General features: G+C 48.7%; 1 protein-coding gene and 1 pseudogene across 3 annotated transcripts in view; both read right to left on the bottom strand.

Annotated features, from left to right (window-relative positions):
* The window catches only part of SMPD3 (sphingomyelin phosphodiesterase 3), a 92,505-nt gene that overhangs the window by 37,575 nt on the left and 36,250 nt on the right, over positions 1 to 18,680 (bottom strand). The gene's annotated exons all lie outside the window — the stretch shown is intronic.
* On the bottom strand, positions 18,335 to 18,478 carry LOC115832054 (annotated as a pseudogene).

Here is an 18,680-nt window from a genome sequence, read left to right as displayed (position 1 = left end):
TTCTGATCTGTTTCTGTTAGTATTTTGTTGTTGTTGTCATTTATTTCTTTCAAAGTAGTTATTATCCAGTTCATCTTATTTGTTCCTTCAGATTCCATCATTTAAAAAAAAATTAATTGACATTTATTGGGCACCTACTGCATGCAGACACTGCTGCTTATCATTTAGCACTTGTAGCTGTCTGCTTTCTTTCTCAGTTTAGTGCAGCAGGATTCAGAATTCTTCAGTCACATCTGCTTTGGGCAGGTTCTGATTAATTAATTCATTTATTTTCTCTTGTTCCCCAAAAGATTTAAGATAACTTAAACTGTATCCTATGTACAATATGAGACTTCTTTTGTTTGTTTGTTTAAATAGGGAATTAGAGCTAAGGGAAAACAGAATAAACAAGAGGCCATCAGGCAGAGTTGGAGACACAGAGAGAGTGAGTGAGGTGAAGTCTCATTCCAATGGTGGCCTCAGGTGGGCACAGAGATGTGTTTTATGACTGAGGCTTGTCCTATTGATTTTTGTTGGTGGTGTTGAATGACCCTTTGTTTTAAATTCTTGCTTGAATGGCTACAGTGCAGAAGAGGCTCCCATGGCATCACTCCCTTGGCTAGCCCCCCTGGGTGGGACATGCTTATATATATATATATATATCTTTCCCAAGGGGGCTGGAATTAAAAAGAAAAAAAAAAGGCAGGATTATAGGTGATAGTGTGGACTGGGGGCACATAAACAGTGTAACAGTGACCCCCAGCCTCATGGCTCACCTTCCAAAAGTCAGTATTGATTGAGCAACTAATTAGCTGTGTATTTCCTGTGCTCAGAATCAGAGATTTTCCCTGTGTTGGGTGGCAACTGTAATCTGGTCGAGAGGAAGGCTTGTCAGGGGCTCTCTGTTCCCACAGAACTCCAGAGTGGCCTCATTTCACACTTCTTGGGAACTAGTTTTTCGAGTGACAGATTGATTGGTGTATGGGTGGTTACAAAAAAAGATTCTATTTTATTAGCTGTTTGTCTTGCAAAGTGAAATAGTTTTTTTAAACTTTATCAAAATGTCATCATCTCCAGGGTTTAAAGTGTGCCCTCTGGCTTTGAGGGAAGATCTCAGTCCCACAGCCGTCATGTCCCAGTTTACCTCAAGATATTGAGCAATGAGCCTGAGACCGGGCAGGTGAGCTCGGGCCTGTGGCCACCCTAGTCTGGGCCCACTTAGGGGGTGACCCTGAGTGGCAGCTAGCTGAGCACCAAGGTGACAGACAGCTCTAAATTTCATCCCGGTGCCTAAACTGTCTTAAAAAAATACATCAAGGGAAAAGTAAAATCTAGACATTCCTATACATGAGAGACTGTATAGGTAATGTTGCTTTTCTGTTTGAGAAGGAAATAGAAAATATTTCACTTACTCTTTTTTTCAAATTAAAAATGAGGAATATATCAAACAATAAAAAAGACCTTAGTTTCCTATTGTGGCAGTTAAAGAAGAGAGAAAAACAGACTGAAAGTGGTTGAGGGAAGGCAGGGAGCAGAGTCCTGTTCCCTGGGTGCCTCAGCTCAGTGTGCCTGGCCTGGGCAGCCCAGCCCTGCCCTTCCAGCCTCAGCGGGTGTAGCCCCTAGTTGTCTACTCTGTCCTTGGCCCCTCCCTCAGCCCCAAGTGTCCTGTCCAGAGTCAAGGTCAATTACTCCTAGTTCCTGAGTCCATTTCTAGTCCCTACTCCCAACCCATCCCTGGCTGTCACCTCCACCAGGGCCTCCTCCTGTCTTGCCTGCTTTGAGCCCCTTCCCTCCTAATCGGGCTGAAGCCTGTGATCCCCATCACCAGCAGCTCTGAGCTCATTCTGCCCTTGTCCAGCATCTCCAGATCTCCCTCTACCCCCAGGATCAATCCTTCTACCTGGCCTGGCTTGAGGACCCCAGTGACCAGGCCCTGCCCTCCTCAGCCTCATTTCTGCCCCTCTCTTTCTCCCATTGATTTGATCTGACGGCCCCGACCTCCAGCCTTCACTGTTCCTGGAACGTACCATGCTCTTTCACGCCTCCATGCCTTTGCACATGCTGTACCCTGTGTCTGGAACACCCTGGTGGTCCACCTGACACCCCTCCTCCAAGGTTCAGCTCTAAAGCTTCCAACCCCCTCCCCTCAGTCTCACACCCTGGGGCTTTGTACTGGCAGCCTAGAGCCCCCTGAGCTCTAAGCACAGGGTCCAGTCCCTGACAGGCATTCCAGGAACCTCGGTGGAATCAATAAAGTGATTTCTAGCCAGGCGGGCATGTCCATCACCAGAAGGTTTGATTCCGTTTGTACACACCAGGGGGCACAGCAGGAGCTGTGAGAAACTGCTCCCAATTGTTTGAATTATTGCCTCAATGAGGCTACTTTGTCGTAAAACAAAAGAAAACAAAATGAAAATGCAACATGGAGACTTGAAATTTAAAAGCTGTGTGAACTCACGTGTGTGTTGTGAGTGCCTATAGCTTACTGGAATCATCATCTTCATCAACATGATTATATAAAAAATGTTTTGGGGCACCCACTGTATGCCAGGCACTGTGTTCACAGCATTCTCTGCACAATGCCTTGTTTTATCCCCTAAGCAGCTTGGGGAGGGTAGGTATTATTGATCCCGTACTCAGAGATGAAAACTGACGCTTGGAGGGGCATAAGTGACTTGCTCAGTCACACAGCTAGAGGGTGGCACAGATTCTGTGAGCAAGACTTATCTACAGCCCCATCCTGGTTAGCATTTTGACCGATGGGGCTCTCTAATACACAGGAGGTGCCCATAGGTAAGGGAGGAACACCCCAGGGGTTGAGAAGTCTTGCTAGCCACCACCCTTCCCTCTTACCTGCCTCCTCCTCTGTCCCAGAGGGATTCAAGGCGGATGCTGCCATGATTTATTCTTAACACTTGAGTGTGAATTCATCCATCAACTGTTGTCCTGGATATCTGAATGGTCAGAGAGCTGGTGGGGATTGGGAGGTATGAACCCAGCAGGAACCAGGTAGAGTTCTGCTGTGGGGCTGAGGGATGATGGGGAACACCCCGGTCAAGCCCATTGTCTCTCCCTGGTGTCCTTCAGCCTTGCGCCCTCCATTTGTTCTCCATACAGAAGCCAGAGTGATCTTTCTAGGTACACACCTGGGTACCCTCCCAGCTGAGAACTCTTTCATGGCCCCCAGGATAAAATCCATGCCCCACGTCTGCCTCCTCTCCTGTCACACTTCTTGCCAATCCTGTCCTTAGAGCTCCCCTCTTTCCTTCTTGGTCCCGGTCTCTCTCCAGGATGGCCTTTCCTCAGCCTGGAATTCCATGCCTCGCTTGGTTAGCTCCTCCTCATCTTCTTGCCTTTTGCAGGTTGGTGGGGGGGTCTCTTCAGGAAGCCTTCCCCCCTCCCCTGGTGGCAGTGCTTCGTCTTAGGGCCTCCTACAGCGAGCCCCTATTGCTCCTGGCACCACCCCAGAGGTGGTCTCTAGAGGGTCTGGGACCTGGGTCACATGTCAAACAGTCCTGGCCACCTGCAGACAGGCAAGGCCAGGGGATGACAACCACGGGGAGGAATATGCCCCAAAGGCAACCTTCCAGAGGGAGATACAGAATCTGGTTCTGGGATGTTGGGGCTTCGTCAGGGAGGGAGGGAGGGAGGGAGTCCAAGAGGTGGGTGGGCGTCTGGACTGTGCTAGGGCTGTGGCCACCTGGGCCCCTGCTGGAGCTGCAGCTGTGGATGCTGTTCTCAGGGAGAACAGGCGGAGGGAAAAAGGGGGTCAAGGACAGAAGCTTGGGGCTTATCCCATTTTTGGCTTGGTGAGGAAAGAAGAGCCAAAAAGAGCACTTGGGAAAGGAGGAAGATCACAGAAAAGGTGCTTAAAATATAGCACTGTTTTTATTTAGTTCTCAAATAATCTTATTTTTTTCTTTTTCACTTAGAATAGCTGGAAAAGGAGGGCCCTACGTGGCAGTCCCTGGGATGAGAAAATCATGTGTCAGAAAGCTGGTGCCGAATCCCTCGCGCTATTTTTACCTTCCTGACACTACCTCTTTGAGCCCCGAGGAGGATCCTGGCCTGAGGTGGCCGAGCTGGAGTCTTCCAGGCTGATGTGGCCAACCTTCACCTTGTTCTCCAGAAACCACCAAAAAGCTGGCTATTCACTTTTCTTGACCAGAAATAAATGCATCAGACAAGTGTTCTCAAGTAATCTTGAGGGATGTGAACACAAAATTATCCCATAAATTGCTTTTGTTTCCTTTCCTCAGTTCAAAGTTGGTTTTTGGTTTGTAGTAGTTACATTAAAATTAGACAGTAATTCATGCTCTTAAAATAGAATCTCCACATTCCCAAGTTTAGAAAGAAAAGCCACCTAGGAATGAGAAAAACATGGACCTATGTGAAATGCCATTCCAGTAGCCACAGAATCTTCTGTGGGCCTTGGTGGGGGCACCCATCAGGCGGGATTTGTGGCAGAGCACACCGAAGTGGAGTGTGTCTGTGGTCACTTTTCATTCTGTTCCCTGCTCCAGGTCAAGGAAACCTTTGGCATCGTGGCCAGGAGCTCTGGGGGCTCACTAACCTCTAATTACATTTCTTATTTAAAATAGTGATAAATAGTCCCTCTGTTGATTCAAACATTTAAAAACATTGAGCCTGTAGTTGTTGGCTCTGAATAAAGACAGAAAATCCTCCCGGCCTCCTCAGGCCCGCCCAGCCTCTGCCTACACCTCTGGGTTCTCAGACTCTCGTTCAAATGCTGAAGCCAGAAAATGTCCTTGTGGGTGGGCTTGCGGGGAGGTCACTTCAGGATTCAAAATCAGGACTGGCTAGGCCGTGCAGTGAGGTCCCATTTTCCCCACATGGGGACTTCTGGCTTCTCCCATTACCTGGCTTCTGCTCTGGGTTCAAGGTGAAGGTCAGGAGGTGAGAAGGAGGAGCCACCATCTTACCCCCACTGCCCCATGGTCTGGTGCCCCATAGCATGTCCACTCACCACTGTGCTTCATTTATGAATGTCAGCCCCTGGTCCCACAGGCCTTGGATGTAAAAAGAACAACTCTGCTGTCCCCATGCCCCCAGTACATCTGCTGCCTGGAATGGAGGGAAGTAGGGACCCCTTCTAGGCCTGTGGGGTCCCCTTCAAGAGCCAAGTGCCATCCATCCCATCTTGTGGACACCCACAAAGAAGGAGCCTTGAGGCCCAGGCTCCCTAGAGGCAGCTGATGCAATGTAGGGGCGGGTGGGTGGGGAGGAAGGAAGAATGATGGTCAGACCCCCCACTGGCCATTCTTCTTGGATGACTTGGAACCCAATCAGCGGCTGCTCACCTGGACTGCCAGGTTGCCTCGTCCTCATCATTTGGAAGACTGCACCAGTGGCCAGGTATGGACTTTGCTTCTGTAGTGACCATGTCCAGAGAGGAGCCCCTTGTTATAAACACAGTACATCAGTGACATCCACGATAAACCCAAAGCCCTGCCTTGTCTCAGGGCTAAGGCCAAGTTGGCCGGGGCACAGCTTCTCTCCATAGCCTCATGCCTCCCCAGGCACCAGTGTGGATGTCACCACACCTCTCCACTCGACTCCATAGCAGGGCAGCTACTATTGTAGTCACCATTTTCCAGATGAGGAAACTGAGGCCCAGAGGGGTAAAGCATGCTACCAAGATCACAGTGGAGGAGCTGGGATTTGAACCCAGGTCTGTCTGACTCTAAAACCAGTGCTCTTCTCAACCCATCCTGCCACAGAGCCTCCTAGTCCCACTTCCTGCCTCTGCCAAGTGGCCTCTAGAAGGAACCACCCTCAAATACGTGTCGGGGGTGATGTGGTCCTGGGTAAGGGTTAAGGGCTTTGTGGAGGTGCTGGAAGCTGTGATGTTTCTTGTTGAGTCCAGCCCAGCTCTGCTAGGGTGTCCCCCTGACCTTGCCAGCATGACCCATTTGGGCTGTAATTTTAAACCATAATTATGGATTAGCTTGGTGACCATCAGGCCCTTCTGCTATATCCCAGGAAATGGACCTAACCCTGTTACAGGGCAAATCAGATATAATCAGCTCCTAATTCAATATGGTTGTTCTAAGTCATATTTATCAAGGGACAGAAGCTGGCCCATGGGTTAGACTACAGTAGCAGTTGGATTAGACTCAGACAAGAATCCTCAATTTGCACTTTCTGACAGTTTTCTAAAAATTAAGTGGAAGAGATGAACTTTTTTAGTACCATACGCTACAAGTACACAGACTTGTATGTCCCACACACAGATGGGGGCATGTTTCAGACTGGCCATGTGTCCCTGCAGCCTTGATCTGCTATGGTTGTGCCTCTCAAGCCCCGACAAAGGTGCCTAGACACCTGGAACACTGCTCTGTTCAAAACCAAACCTGGGCAATCACCCAGTGGGCAGGGCCGGTCACACCAGCCCCTTCTGTGGCTGAGGAGTGTAACTGGGTTCAGGTACGTGGCAACTTCTGGCCAGCTCTGAGTGAGAGAGGATTTATCTTCTAAGTGGTGGTTTGTGGGATCATAGAGGCCAAATAATAATCAGATTATTGGATGCTTGTGATTGGATCTGTTAGTTTTGCACTGGATTGAACTTTTGTCTCCCAACACCCACCCCTCACCTTCAGAGCACTGCCAGTGCCACCCTCTGTGAGGTACTGGCCTCAGAGCTCAGACAGTGAAACAGAAGTACAGAGTCTTGAATGAACCACCCAGGCCAGCATCAGTGAGTGTCAGAACTGGGACTTGAGCTCCGATTTGTCATGCTCCAAAATCTGGGCACTTTCCACAGCATCCCTGCGTCTCACCCTTTTTCTGCCCCAGTCCACCTGAGGGAAACACAGTGGCTGAGGGGAGGGGCATGCCACATCCTGTTGCAGGGAGCACTTCAACATGTAGCTGACACATTTGGACCTGATGTCACTGGCACTGGAGGTTTTCTGAGCCAATTTTTTAGGTTTTTGCTGCCCGGCTCAGTGGTGATGCTCAGTAGGGAGTAGAAAATGCAAGACTTGAGTTTGGGCAGTTGGGGCTGGGAGTGGAATTGGGAGTGATAGGGGTATAGGAGGCAGCAGGGGCTGGGGCATAAGTGGGATGTTACAGGGGGTGAGTTTGAAGACAGGGCCCTGTCTTTGGAGCATGCTTTAGAGTCAGGGTGGAGGTGGGACAGGGCATGTCCAAGAATCTCCCTGAATCCTGGCCTAGCCTAAAAGGTAATTGTCTGAGATCCCCACACCAATAGCCTGGTTCCAGGAACTTCAATCTTCTTATTGCAAGGGGAAGTTTCAGGGCACTGTGCTGGCCAGAACAGGAGAATTTCATAGGTACAAGGCAGGCTGTCATACCAGGTTTTCTGGAAGCCTTCTTAAAGCACCTAGGACCATATAAATGCCTTCCTCACAGATCTTTAGAATCCCAGCAAGGCAAACATGCCAAATGGCTAAGAGGACAGCAGCTTCCAGTTTATCCTCACTTGTCGTGGCTTTATGTTCGGCTCTCCTTCCCAACTGCCAGCCCCGATGACCAACAGCGACCCCAGGCCCACACCAGACAATTCTCTGAAAACTCAAAGAGGCAGTAGCCACAAAGAGGCAACAAGGTTCTACAGAATCCTACCCAGCCTTCCTTAGCAGGACCTCCCTGCAAGCTCTGACTCTCCTTCACCCGCGCCACGGCTGGCTAGTGACCTTCCTCTGAGTCACATCTCTCTCTCTTTTAGACTGTCATTTCCCTGGCTCTTCCTACAATTAATAAGGTCTAATTCTTAGAATAAATTTCTGATTCCATTATACTTGTAGTATTCTGCCTCCCTGATTGAACCCTGAGTGATACAGCACCTCACCTCTGCAGGCCTCCGTTTCTCTCCTCTATAAAATGGAGATGGTATGTGACATACCGCCCTAGGAAGGGGGCTGCAACTGGGTGCTGAGGGCCAGGAGGCAGGGATTGATTCTGTGTGCACATTTGTCATAATCTGAGGACAAGCAATAAGCCAGAGTCATGACTCAATTCAGTGTGGCTTTTCATCTTGCACAAGCTGTGGGAGTCCCACAGAGCAGGGCCCACATGAGGCCAGTGGGTACATTTATGCTGGTGGTGGAAGGCGTGGTGACTCCTTCCAATGACTGCTTTGGTAGTGATTTGTTATATAGCATGGTGGTTGCTGTGCCTGAGTGTTCAAGTTTATCCTCACTTGTCATGGCTTTATGTTCAGCACTCCTTCCCGACTGCCAGCCCCGATGACCAACAGCGACCCCAGACCCACACCAGACAATTCTCTGAAAACTCAAAGAGGTGGTAGCCACAAAGAGGCAACAAGGTTCTACAGAATCAAGGTTCAAGGTGACGGCAGGTCAGTGCCTTTCCTGATTGGATGCTGGAATGCATTCAATAGTTAGAAATTCTTAGGAATGCAACCTCCAACTGGAATGTCATTTCCCTGGAAAACCAGCGTATGCTGAGTTAGGAGACTTCCAGGAAGATGCTGAGAAGGGCTTGTTGGGCCTGAGATGTGCTCTGCTGACTTGCTGGAGGGGAAGCTTTGTTTCTATAATGATGATGAGCTAGTCTTGCCTCTGGAGTATGTAGAGTGGATTTGTAGACACTGTCAGGGTGCAGCACAGAGTGTCATACTCCCTCTGGCCCCAGGGCCTTTGTTCCTACAGTAAAGCTCTGATTTTAGATGTGATGTGGCTCCCTGCTTCACTTTGTTCAGGTCCCTGTTTCAAACATCACTCCCTTGGGATAGCTTTCCCTGACCATTCCGTACAAATAATGCCTCTTGTCACCCTCTATTCCCTTCCCTGCTTCATTTTTCTTTCCAAAACATCACCACTTAACTCTTGCATTTCTACGTTTTCTTTCTTCTTCCACTGAAACACGAGCTCCCTGAGGACAGGGATTCTGTCTGTTATGTTCACTATTGGATCTGTGACACCCAGAACAGCGCCAGGCTCAGAGTAGATGCCAATACAAATTTGTTACAGGTCAGAACTGACCTCCGCATAAAGAGAAGTGGCCTGGCCAGGCCTTCATGCACGCCTGAAAACAACAAATACAGTTTTCCTAGTCCTGGAAGAAGGCTACTTCTTGACGTCAGGAAGGCTGGTTTGACCAATTCAGTACCAAACATGAGTTCTCAATATCCAGGGATTTTTATTCTTTTTTGTAATCATAACTCTTGATCCTGGGATCTGTAACCATTTTAGAAGTGGATTTGATGTGATTAAATTCTTTCCTAGCCTAATCCTTTATGGAAAACAAAAGTTTTAAATGAAATGAATTAGAATGGATTTGCTGAGGTTTGATTGTTTGCACAATAATTTTACCCCAACTCATTTCAAAACCAGGGCTGGGCCTCATGCCTTGAAGAATACCCTGACAAATATTCCGTAATGAAGGGGAACAGCTCCCCACTCTTGCGTGACAGCATTTACTGAGTGCCTGTGACTAGAGGGGTGACCACACACACAGGAGTCAGAGGGGCCAGCTGTCAGAAAGCCCATGCACTTTCTTTTGCAGGAATGCCAGGTCCCAGGGAGGCTGAGGTGCAGCTGGGATGGTGGGCAGGATGACAACCCTGCCATTGTTTCTCTGTTTTCTTTTTTCTTTCTTTCTTTTTTTTTTGACAGGGTCTCATTCTGTGCAGTGGTGCCATGGCTCACTGCAGCCTCTGCCTCTCAGGCTCAAGCGATCCTCCCACCTCAGCCTCCCGAGTAGCTGGTACTACTCAGTGCACACCACCACGACCAGCTAACTTTTTTTTTTTTTTTTGGGATGGAGTTTCGCTCTTGTTGCCCAGGCTGGAGATTATTACAGGCATGTGCCACCATGCCTGGCTAATTTTGTATTTTTAGTAGAGATGAGGTTTCTCCATGTCGGTCAGGCTGGTCTCGAACTCCTGACCTCAGGTGATCTGCCCGCCTTCGCCTCCCAAAGTGCTGAGATTACAGGAGTGAGCCACCGTGACAGGGTTTCATCGTGTTGCCCAGGCTGGTCTTGAACTCCTGGGCTCAAGGGATTCGCTTGCCTTGGCCTCTCAGGCATGAGCCATCACGCCCAGCTGTTTTCTCTGTTTTATCCTGGAATCTCCATGGGCCTCAGCTTAGCAATTGTGAGGGTGGGTGTGCAGGAGGTGGGGTGTGAGGAGGGGCTGGCAGGCAACCTTTAGAAGCAGTTCCGAAGGGACTTGTCAAGGGTTCCCCAGGTAGGAGATAGGGGTCACTTGTGCCCCCAGCCCACCTGTCATTGAGGTGCTAGCCCCCAGAGGCTGTTATCTTTGTATAGATGCTGGGGGCATCAGGACAGCCTGAAACCCTGTTTCCAGGAGTACAGCATAGAAAAGAAGTCTTTGCATCCAAATTGGAAATGAAAAGGCCCTGGTACTTGACAGATCTACTCCAGTGACTTGGAACACTGTGTGGGAGACTTGTCCTTGGCAGCAGTAGAAATGGGCGGCTCTGAACTTTCTCTCTGTAACCCCCGGCACATGTGTGCAGACTTGCCAGGCCCTGTGGCCCAAGCGGATGTAGGACCTGGCTCTTATCCGGGCATTTGGTAACTCGAGGAAAATGGACTTTTCCTCTTCTGCTGCTTTTGTTTTTAACTTTGGGGCCTTATCATTTGTGGCATCTACCCTCTAGGACCTACAGCTTTTGGGACTGCTGGTAGACACCTATTCTACTAGCAGAGTTTCTTCCCCCAAGGCAGGTGTTTTGATGAGGGCTTGGGGTCACAGCCTCAGGACTCATGGCTGCTCTGTATCTTCCATCCTGCTGGCCTGGACCACACGGTTCCGTGACTTTGCTGGCTTCTCTGGCAGGTTTCATTAAAAGAGATGCACAGGCCGGACGTGGTTGCTCACACCTGTCATCCCAGCACTTTGGGAGGCTGAAGCAGTCAGATCTCTTGAGCTCAGGAGTTTGAGACCAGCCTGGGCAACATGGCAAAACCCCATTTCTACAAAAAATACAAAAATTAGCCCATGTGGTGGCACACACCTGTGGTCCCAGCTACTCGGGAGACTGAGGTAGGAGGATTGCTTGAGCCCTAGGGCTTGAGGCTGCAGGAAGCCATGATAGTGCCCCCGCACTTCAGCCTGGGTGACAGAGCAAGACCCTGTCTCAAAAAAAAAAAAAAAGAAAGAAAGAAAAGAAAATACAAAGAGAGAATAATTTTGTCTGAGAGGCCTTGTGTTCTGCCCCCATCATGGGCCTCACTATACTCAGATGAAAATGGTGACTTCTTGGTGTAAAAGTCTCAGCCTGAAAGTCCTTTTCCTCTTTCAGAAATGTAAGTTGATACAGCTTGGGCCCTGAAAAAATACCCACCTGGCCACAGGATGGCATGCCACAGTCACTGCCCCTTCACAGTGAAGCCCCCTCATCACTGGGTACAATTCAGAGACTGATGTGGGTGCCTGCACCTCTCAGCTGGGCGTGACCCCTGGAGTGGAAATCCAGAGCTGTCGTCTGCCCTCAACCCCAGACTTAGCACCAGCTAACACAGGTGGAGCACATTCGTGATGCTGAACATTGTCAAGTGGTTTATCTCACTTGATCATCAACCTTGTCCCCTCTGAGCCACCCTTAGCACTCCCTGCTTTTGCCCTTGGTCAACAGCAGGGCAAGGAGTTGAACCCCCAAGGGTCTGATGCTAGAGCCTATGCTCTTAATCAGTCTGCCAGTCTTTCCCGTGGGGCTGTTTGATGATTCATTTTATTCTATACCCAGAAACAATGAGGCATAAACCAGAATAAAAGGGGGCTGTTATGATATCACTATTTGCCATTTATCTAAATTAGATAATAAATCATGAAGCTACTTGAAATAATATACATGTCAACCTTCTGAACATTTAGTTATCACTTAGTACCATTTGATGGTGTCTGTGGTATAATTAACACTTTCTTGTAGAAAATATGATATTTCTGTGAAATAAAAAAGTGAATGAGAAAATCAATTTAACCTGGCCCTCCTCTTCCTTGGGGATGGGGCAGCAGATCTTGTGGCAGTGGCTGGTTGGGATGGCTGGGGCTAGTGGTGGATGAGCAGAAGTTCCCAGCCCTCTGAAGGCCAGGATGGTGCCTGGAAAGAGGGAAGCCTGTCGCCCTCAGTAGCAGCAGGTCCAGCTGAGGATTGCTGCTGAGCCCCAAATAGCTCCGTGCCCATTCATCAGACTCAGCATAATTGGGCATCTGCCACTGGCATCTCCAGATGTTTGCCTTTATCAGACGCTGATGTGGTTCAGAGTTTTCACTGAGAGCCTCGTAAAAGCTCTAGCTGGTTGGGGACGCTTATTGTTCATTTTATTTGAGTTCTTTATCATGTGCAAAATGTTCCAGGCACCATTAGGAGACACAAAAGACTCAGAAAACACAGTTTCAGGGGGCGGAAGCTCACCGTAGCGTGGAGGAGACACGGCCACAGACATTTACAAACATTTGCTGAACACAATCAGCTGGCAGGAATGAAAAATCCGCTCTCAGCAGCACATCGGGGCATGGGGGTAGGGCAGTAGAGACTGAGGATTTAATGCTTGCCTGGGGGAATCTTGTAAAAGCGGATGGCTGTTCTGGGCTGTTTGCTCATTAATGTGGTCTTTAGATTCCTGCTCAGTAAGATTGGGACGTGGTGGCCAGAAAAAGGGCAGAAGCTTGATCAGGAGAATATTGAAGGGAGACTTGTCTTGCTTGAGGTGAACATTTGAGGGCTCTGTCCAGGCACACTATAATTACTGCTTAACCATAAGTGTAGCTTGGCAAGATGCATGGATTTATACATAGGTTGCTAAGGGCATTTAGGGAAAACCAAACGTAGGCGAGGAGAACTGTCTCCATCAATTTATAACATTCATGTCTGAGACAGCATCATGGAAGGGCAGACAACCCTGCTCTTAGGCATAAATTAAAGCTGTCTTTCCTGGAAAAGAATAATTTGAATGATCAGTAACCTCTTTTGAAAAACTATTTTAAGAGTATTTTGTTGTTTTATGTAATTTAAAATTCCTGATTGGTAGGTATTCAAAATGACATTCAACTTTAATGTTTGACTTTCGAGTCTATTGTTGTATTTTTAATTTTTAATTTTTTTTAAGAGACGGGGTGTTTGCTACGTTGGCCAAGTTGGTCTCAAACTTCAGGCCTCAAAGGATCCTCCCATCTCAGCCTCCCAAAGTGCTGGGATTACAGGAGTGAGCTACTACAGGAGCCTGTTGTATTTTTAAAAATTGTTTTTAATTTTTATTCTAAAATCTTTATTATCGCCTCTTAGAATGTGTAGCATATTGTTGTATTTTTAACCTGTGATCTTAAATGCTTCTTATGCCTTATTGTTTGGGCTGGTGTGCGAACTCTAACTTGCTGAGTGTGAAGTTCTGGTATTGATAATATTGTAATATGTGTTTGCCTACTTATAAAAAACAGTGAAAATAAAAGTTTCTACTGGCAGAGGAAAAAGAAGTGTTTAAAAAAGTACTTTCTTTTAAAAATCAACTTCATTTATTTCCCTTTTACCAAGAAAGAATTGGTGAAGCTTATAACAAAAGATATAACAGAGAGTTTGTTAAGATAGAAATAGGAAATTGGAACCCAGGCAGAAAAGAATACAAATTTTCTAACCACCAATGGCTAATCTTACTTCTGTGACCAAGCTCCAAATTTATCTTTGAGCTTCCTAGAATCCAAGGAAAAAAGGGAAACGTAATTAATTACATAGCCCCAGCTACTAAAATGAACAAAGTATGCCAATTCATGCATTTTTATTATTAAATAAAAGATAATTGCATAAATAAAACTTCAATCTGCAAAGGGAAAATTATTTTCTCAACTTCATTTCATGGAAAGACAATGAAAAAGCTAGTAAAATTTGTTGTAGCCACACATAAAGCTGCCTATGGAATTAATGTGACCACTGTTACCTTTGAGCTGTGAGGAATATTCTGCCCATATGGGTATTTAATTATTTGTGAATTTATACAAGCAAGAGAGTCAGAGGTAACTTCTGGGAAAATGGGGGAGATATTTTAAGAATATTTAGAAAAGGAAAGATTGATTTAGAAATTTTTTTGGTGAGAAGCAAAGGCTGGGCGATGCTGACAGACATGCCCACTAAGATCTGGGTGACTCTGGGATGGCTCCCATTCAATCAGCGTATTGCTGAATGAATCATTTCAGGTCAAGGCCAGGGACCTGGACCTAGGCATTTGGCAGTGTCTCGCCTGTCCTTAGGTAGAGGCTGTGTTCTATTTCTCTGGTCTGCCCAGAGAGTGCCTGGTACATTTTGCACATAAAAAAACTCAACCATGGTTCTGTCTCTCCTGGGTTGGGAACTCCAGGAGGGCAAAGACACATTCCCAGCATCCCTGAGGTTTCTGCCTGGTACTGGTAGCTGATACCACTACTGCTAGTGTTGGACGATAATAGCTCACAAACTAGAAACAGGAAAGGTGGGCAGTTATGAAGTGTTGGATGAGTGGGCACAATCCTGAAGTGGGCTTTGCTTTAGAAGGATATGTTGTGCACCCCCACTCCTCACCGCTATTGAGTGCACGCCAAGAGGCTCCACCTAGGTTGCTGAGGTCTCACAAGGGCCCTGCACTGCAGGTGACTGGGGTGTGTGTGTTGGGGGAGGACCCTCGCTGACAATGCTGACCTGTCTCTGTCTATTCTCCCAGCAGGCTTTAAGGGTGGAATTCCAGCAGGCACTGCGTTTTCCCAGCTGCTTTTCGGTCACCTTTTGTACTCAGTTACTCAGAGCTCATTCCTTTGCAGCTCTAAAGCTCTTTTGTGTTTCATCATCTTGCTCGAAACCTTGCCCGGAGGACTCACTTTGGCCCCAGCAGAGAGTGCCTTTCCTGAGAGGTGGGGGATGCGGGGAGGGGATGCAGTGAGGGGAGAGGGCCATGGCTTGGACATGGAGCCCCCAGGGGAGAGGCATATCTGTAAGCAGGACACACCTGTGGTCACGGCACAGCAGTGTGAGTCTTACATGCCTGACTCAGGCTGGGTCTGTGTTGTGGGCAGCAGCTCTAATGCCTGCCAGAGTTGGGGGGATTTGGGTAAGTCAGGTTTCCTCTCTGGGATTCCGTTTTTCCATCTCTGAAGTGGGAATTTTAACAGTACCTAAGTAACACGAGGTGAAGGTGTCATGAGGGTAAACTTCACACAAAATCCTGTCCCAGTGCCCCACTCAGACGCACTTGGTGCGTGGTCATGATGATTGGTTTTTTTTTTGAGACGGAGTTTCACTCTGTTCCCCAGGCTGGAGTGCAAAGGCGTGATCTCGCCTCACTACAAGCTCCGCCTCCGGGATTCATGCCATTCTCCTGCCTCAGCCCCCCGCGTAGCTGGGACTATAGGCGCCCGCCACCACGCCCGGCTAATTTTTTGTATTTTTAGTAGAGACGGGGTTTCACTGTGTTAGCTAGGATGGTCTTGACTCTTGACCTCGTGATCTGCCCGCCTCAGCCTCCCAAAGTGCTGGGATTACAGGCGTGAGCCACCGCGCTCAGCCAGTGATTGGTTATTATCCTGTCCTGGGGGTGAGAAGAGCCACCAGCTCCCTCCCTCAAACCGTCACCTACCTGACAGAGGTTTCACACCTCATGGGAGAAGAGGCTGAGGTTAGTCACCCATGTGGGCAAGCCCCAGGGCCTCTCTGTCCCTAATGAGGCAGAGACAAGACCTGCCTGTCCCCTGAGGGCTGTAAGAATCACGTGCAGGCCCTGGTGGGGTAGTTCCTTGCCCCCAGCTCCACCACAAGAGGACGGAAGACAGTACTCAGAGGACCTGCAGCCAGCACCTGGCACACACGAATGCCCCGTGGGTGCTGGGGCTGGTGTCACAAACTGTGGTTACTCCACAGGTGTCAGGAAGCACAGGGCTCAGGCTCCAGATGCTCCCAGGGGAAGGAGGAGGTGAGGGCAGAGGCGATGGGCCATGCCATCCACAGACCAAGGGTGGCCCCACCAACATGAACATTGTTGGTGTTGTCATCTTGGATGCCACTCTGAGGTCCAGGCACAAACACACATGAATCTCCTCCCCATTCCCCTAGGCATCAGCACTGTCACCCCCAGCCTCAGGCTATTTGGGCAGTGGGGCTAGGAGTGTCCTCTATTTCTATGTGCTAAATCTGGCAACCCAAGGTGTTAAAAATCATAGTAGATACTACTGGATTTAAATCAGCCCAACTTTGGACACCTAAGCCTCATTAAAAAGCTGTAAGTGCAGAGCCTTCCTGACTACAAATCCTCGCTTTCTTGCAGAGTTTGACTGAGAGTCATTTTATCTGTTTCTCCACCATCATGGATGGGAATACTCTAGCATCCTGAGTTTTTTGGTTTGTTTGTTTTTAATTCAAAAGTTTCCCAGACACAGAGAAGGACTTAAATCGTAGGCCAACCGAAAGGCCCAATGTTCCTGTTACAAGTAATTTAGGTAAAATAAAGAGTAACAGGAACACCTGCAGTATTGAGGCATCTTGCATCTGTGAATTCGGGCAGAGTGAAGACTCCTAATGACAGGCCATGGCATCTGCACAGTGAGGTCAGGAATCGCTCAGACTTCGTAGCAGATGCCAGTGAGTTCTGCCTAAGCAGGGAATGGGCGGGCATCATCAGCTGCCAGTGTTGGAGTGTGGGGGTGATCACACATTGATGAGAGAGAAGGCCAGAGTTTAAGGAGCCAGCAGGAAGAGGCCATGTGGCTGCACTCCTCTATGACCAGAATGTCCCTGTGGGCATGAGGGAGGGCAGCCTCCAGGCAAAGCGGGCTGGGGTCAGGAGAGATCTTCGGGGAGTGTCAGCACAGGGCCCTCCCCCCACCTCAGGCCCAGGCCTGTTCTCCTGCCAGGACCACCTCAGTCCAGTGATCACAGAGGGGCACAAACTCCTTGGGCACTTGGCACTTGGGTGCTGTTGCAGTGTTGGGGGTGGGGAGCTCCAGGTGTGGCAGCCACATTGCCTGGTCAGATAGGAGCCCAGAGCTGGTGTCTGAGGACAACCACCATCCCCTGCAAGGTCACCACTACAGTTCAGGCTAGAGACCTGGTCTTGTGGGGCCCAAATGAGCACCTACCCATCTTGATTCCTGCTTAGGGCCTCTCCCACCCTCCCACTGCAGGCATGGGCGGAGGCTGGTGAGTGAGGGATGGGAGGGTGATGGAGGGAGGAAAGACTGAGCATGAGCTGATGGCCAGCAGGGCTGCCCACAGGACTTGAGACTGGGCAGGTGGAAGTGATAATGGATAACGATCAAAGATGAGGCCCACACCCAGCAGTGGAGGAACAGCAACCATGTAGAGCATCCTTGTAGAACAAGCTGGGTCACTCAAGCAAGCCCCATGCATTAACCTTGATGTTTTATTCTGTAAAGTGGAGCTCCTAATGCCTTCTCTGCCTTGCCCTGGTAGCAGCCAGAGGAAGTGGCTATGACACCTTGGGGATCCTAGGGCAGTGGGACAGCATCAAAAAGTGCTGAAGACTGGGAGGAAGCTCAGAATTGGGGGCAGGAATGAAAATGATAGACATGAGAAATCCAGGAGTCTGGATCAGCACCTGGCCACCCCCTGGGCCAGAGGGGAGAGGCTGAGGTCGGGGAGCTTTTGAGACATGGTGGCTGGGAAGCCAGCATGCCTGGAACAGAAATGAGGGCATGGGGGAAGGAAGAAGGAGGCAGGAGGTGCTCTGGGAAAGTGCAGTGCACGGGGCCAGGGAGGCAGAGGCAGTTGCTAGGCAAAGCTGTGCCCAGGAGGCCAGAGGAGGCTGGGGAAGGCCTGGGGCAACTTCCTAGGAAAAGCCTAAGGAGGGGAGGGCATGAAGATGACGAGGAACGAGCAGTTAGTGGGGACTCAGAAGAAAATCTCACTGCCTGTCAAGGTACGCCCACAGCGGCCCAAGCCCTGTGCCAACACCCACTGCTATTCCTGGTTGCCAGATACAACCCTTGGGAGTGGGCAGGGAGGAAACCCACAGCAAGGATGATAGCCCCCAAGACCCACAAGTGACCAAACAGCCTAACATCTAACATAAAGGGTCCAGATCAGGAAATCCAACAGATTTCCAGCCACACCTATCTCCCAAAACATAGCTGGTGAATCCAGGAGTAAGTAGAAAGCAGCTCTGAAGAGTCAAAACGGTGGCCACAGCACCCCCAGTCCCCACATGCTCACCTGTAGGCAGAGGCCCTCACTCAGAGCCTACCTGCTTCATTTAACACACAGTTCTGATAGACATTGGTACCTGGTTTCAATTACAACGAAAATCAAGCCCAAAAGAAAAACTATAAGGCTCTGCAAATCTCGAATGTGCGAGATCATCACAGTGAGGAATCAGCCTGGAAAGGCTGCCAATTCCCACTCAAGATAGAGATTCTATGATTCCCATATTTTCATAATGAGGCTCCCCAACTTATCAAGACATTGTAAAATAATATTCCATCTTCATTTCTTGATTAAACTGATAAGAACAGATACTACACTTGATCTTAGCCAAAAGGCCGAGAAGCGATGCCATCTTCATTTCTTAAGAAGGCAAGGTAGTGTATGGTAGATGTTAGAGGAATATGCTGTGCTTTTAAAAGTTAGGCATTTGAAGAGGGGATGGAAGAACATTTTTTGAGTACCTGCTACATACACATCATCTTAAACATGTTAATCTCCTAACAATCCTACAAGTAACTATGATCTATGCCATTTTATAGAAAAGGAAAC

The sequence above is a fragment of the Nomascus leucogenys genome, chromosome 2 (assembly GCF_006542625.1).
Source record: "Nomascus leucogenys isolate Asia chromosome 2, Asia_NLE_v1, whole genome shotgun sequence".
NCBI lineage: Eukaryota > Metazoa > Chordata > Mammalia > Primates > Hylobatidae > Nomascus > Nomascus leucogenys.
This window is presented reverse-complemented; position numbering and strand designations above follow the sequence as displayed.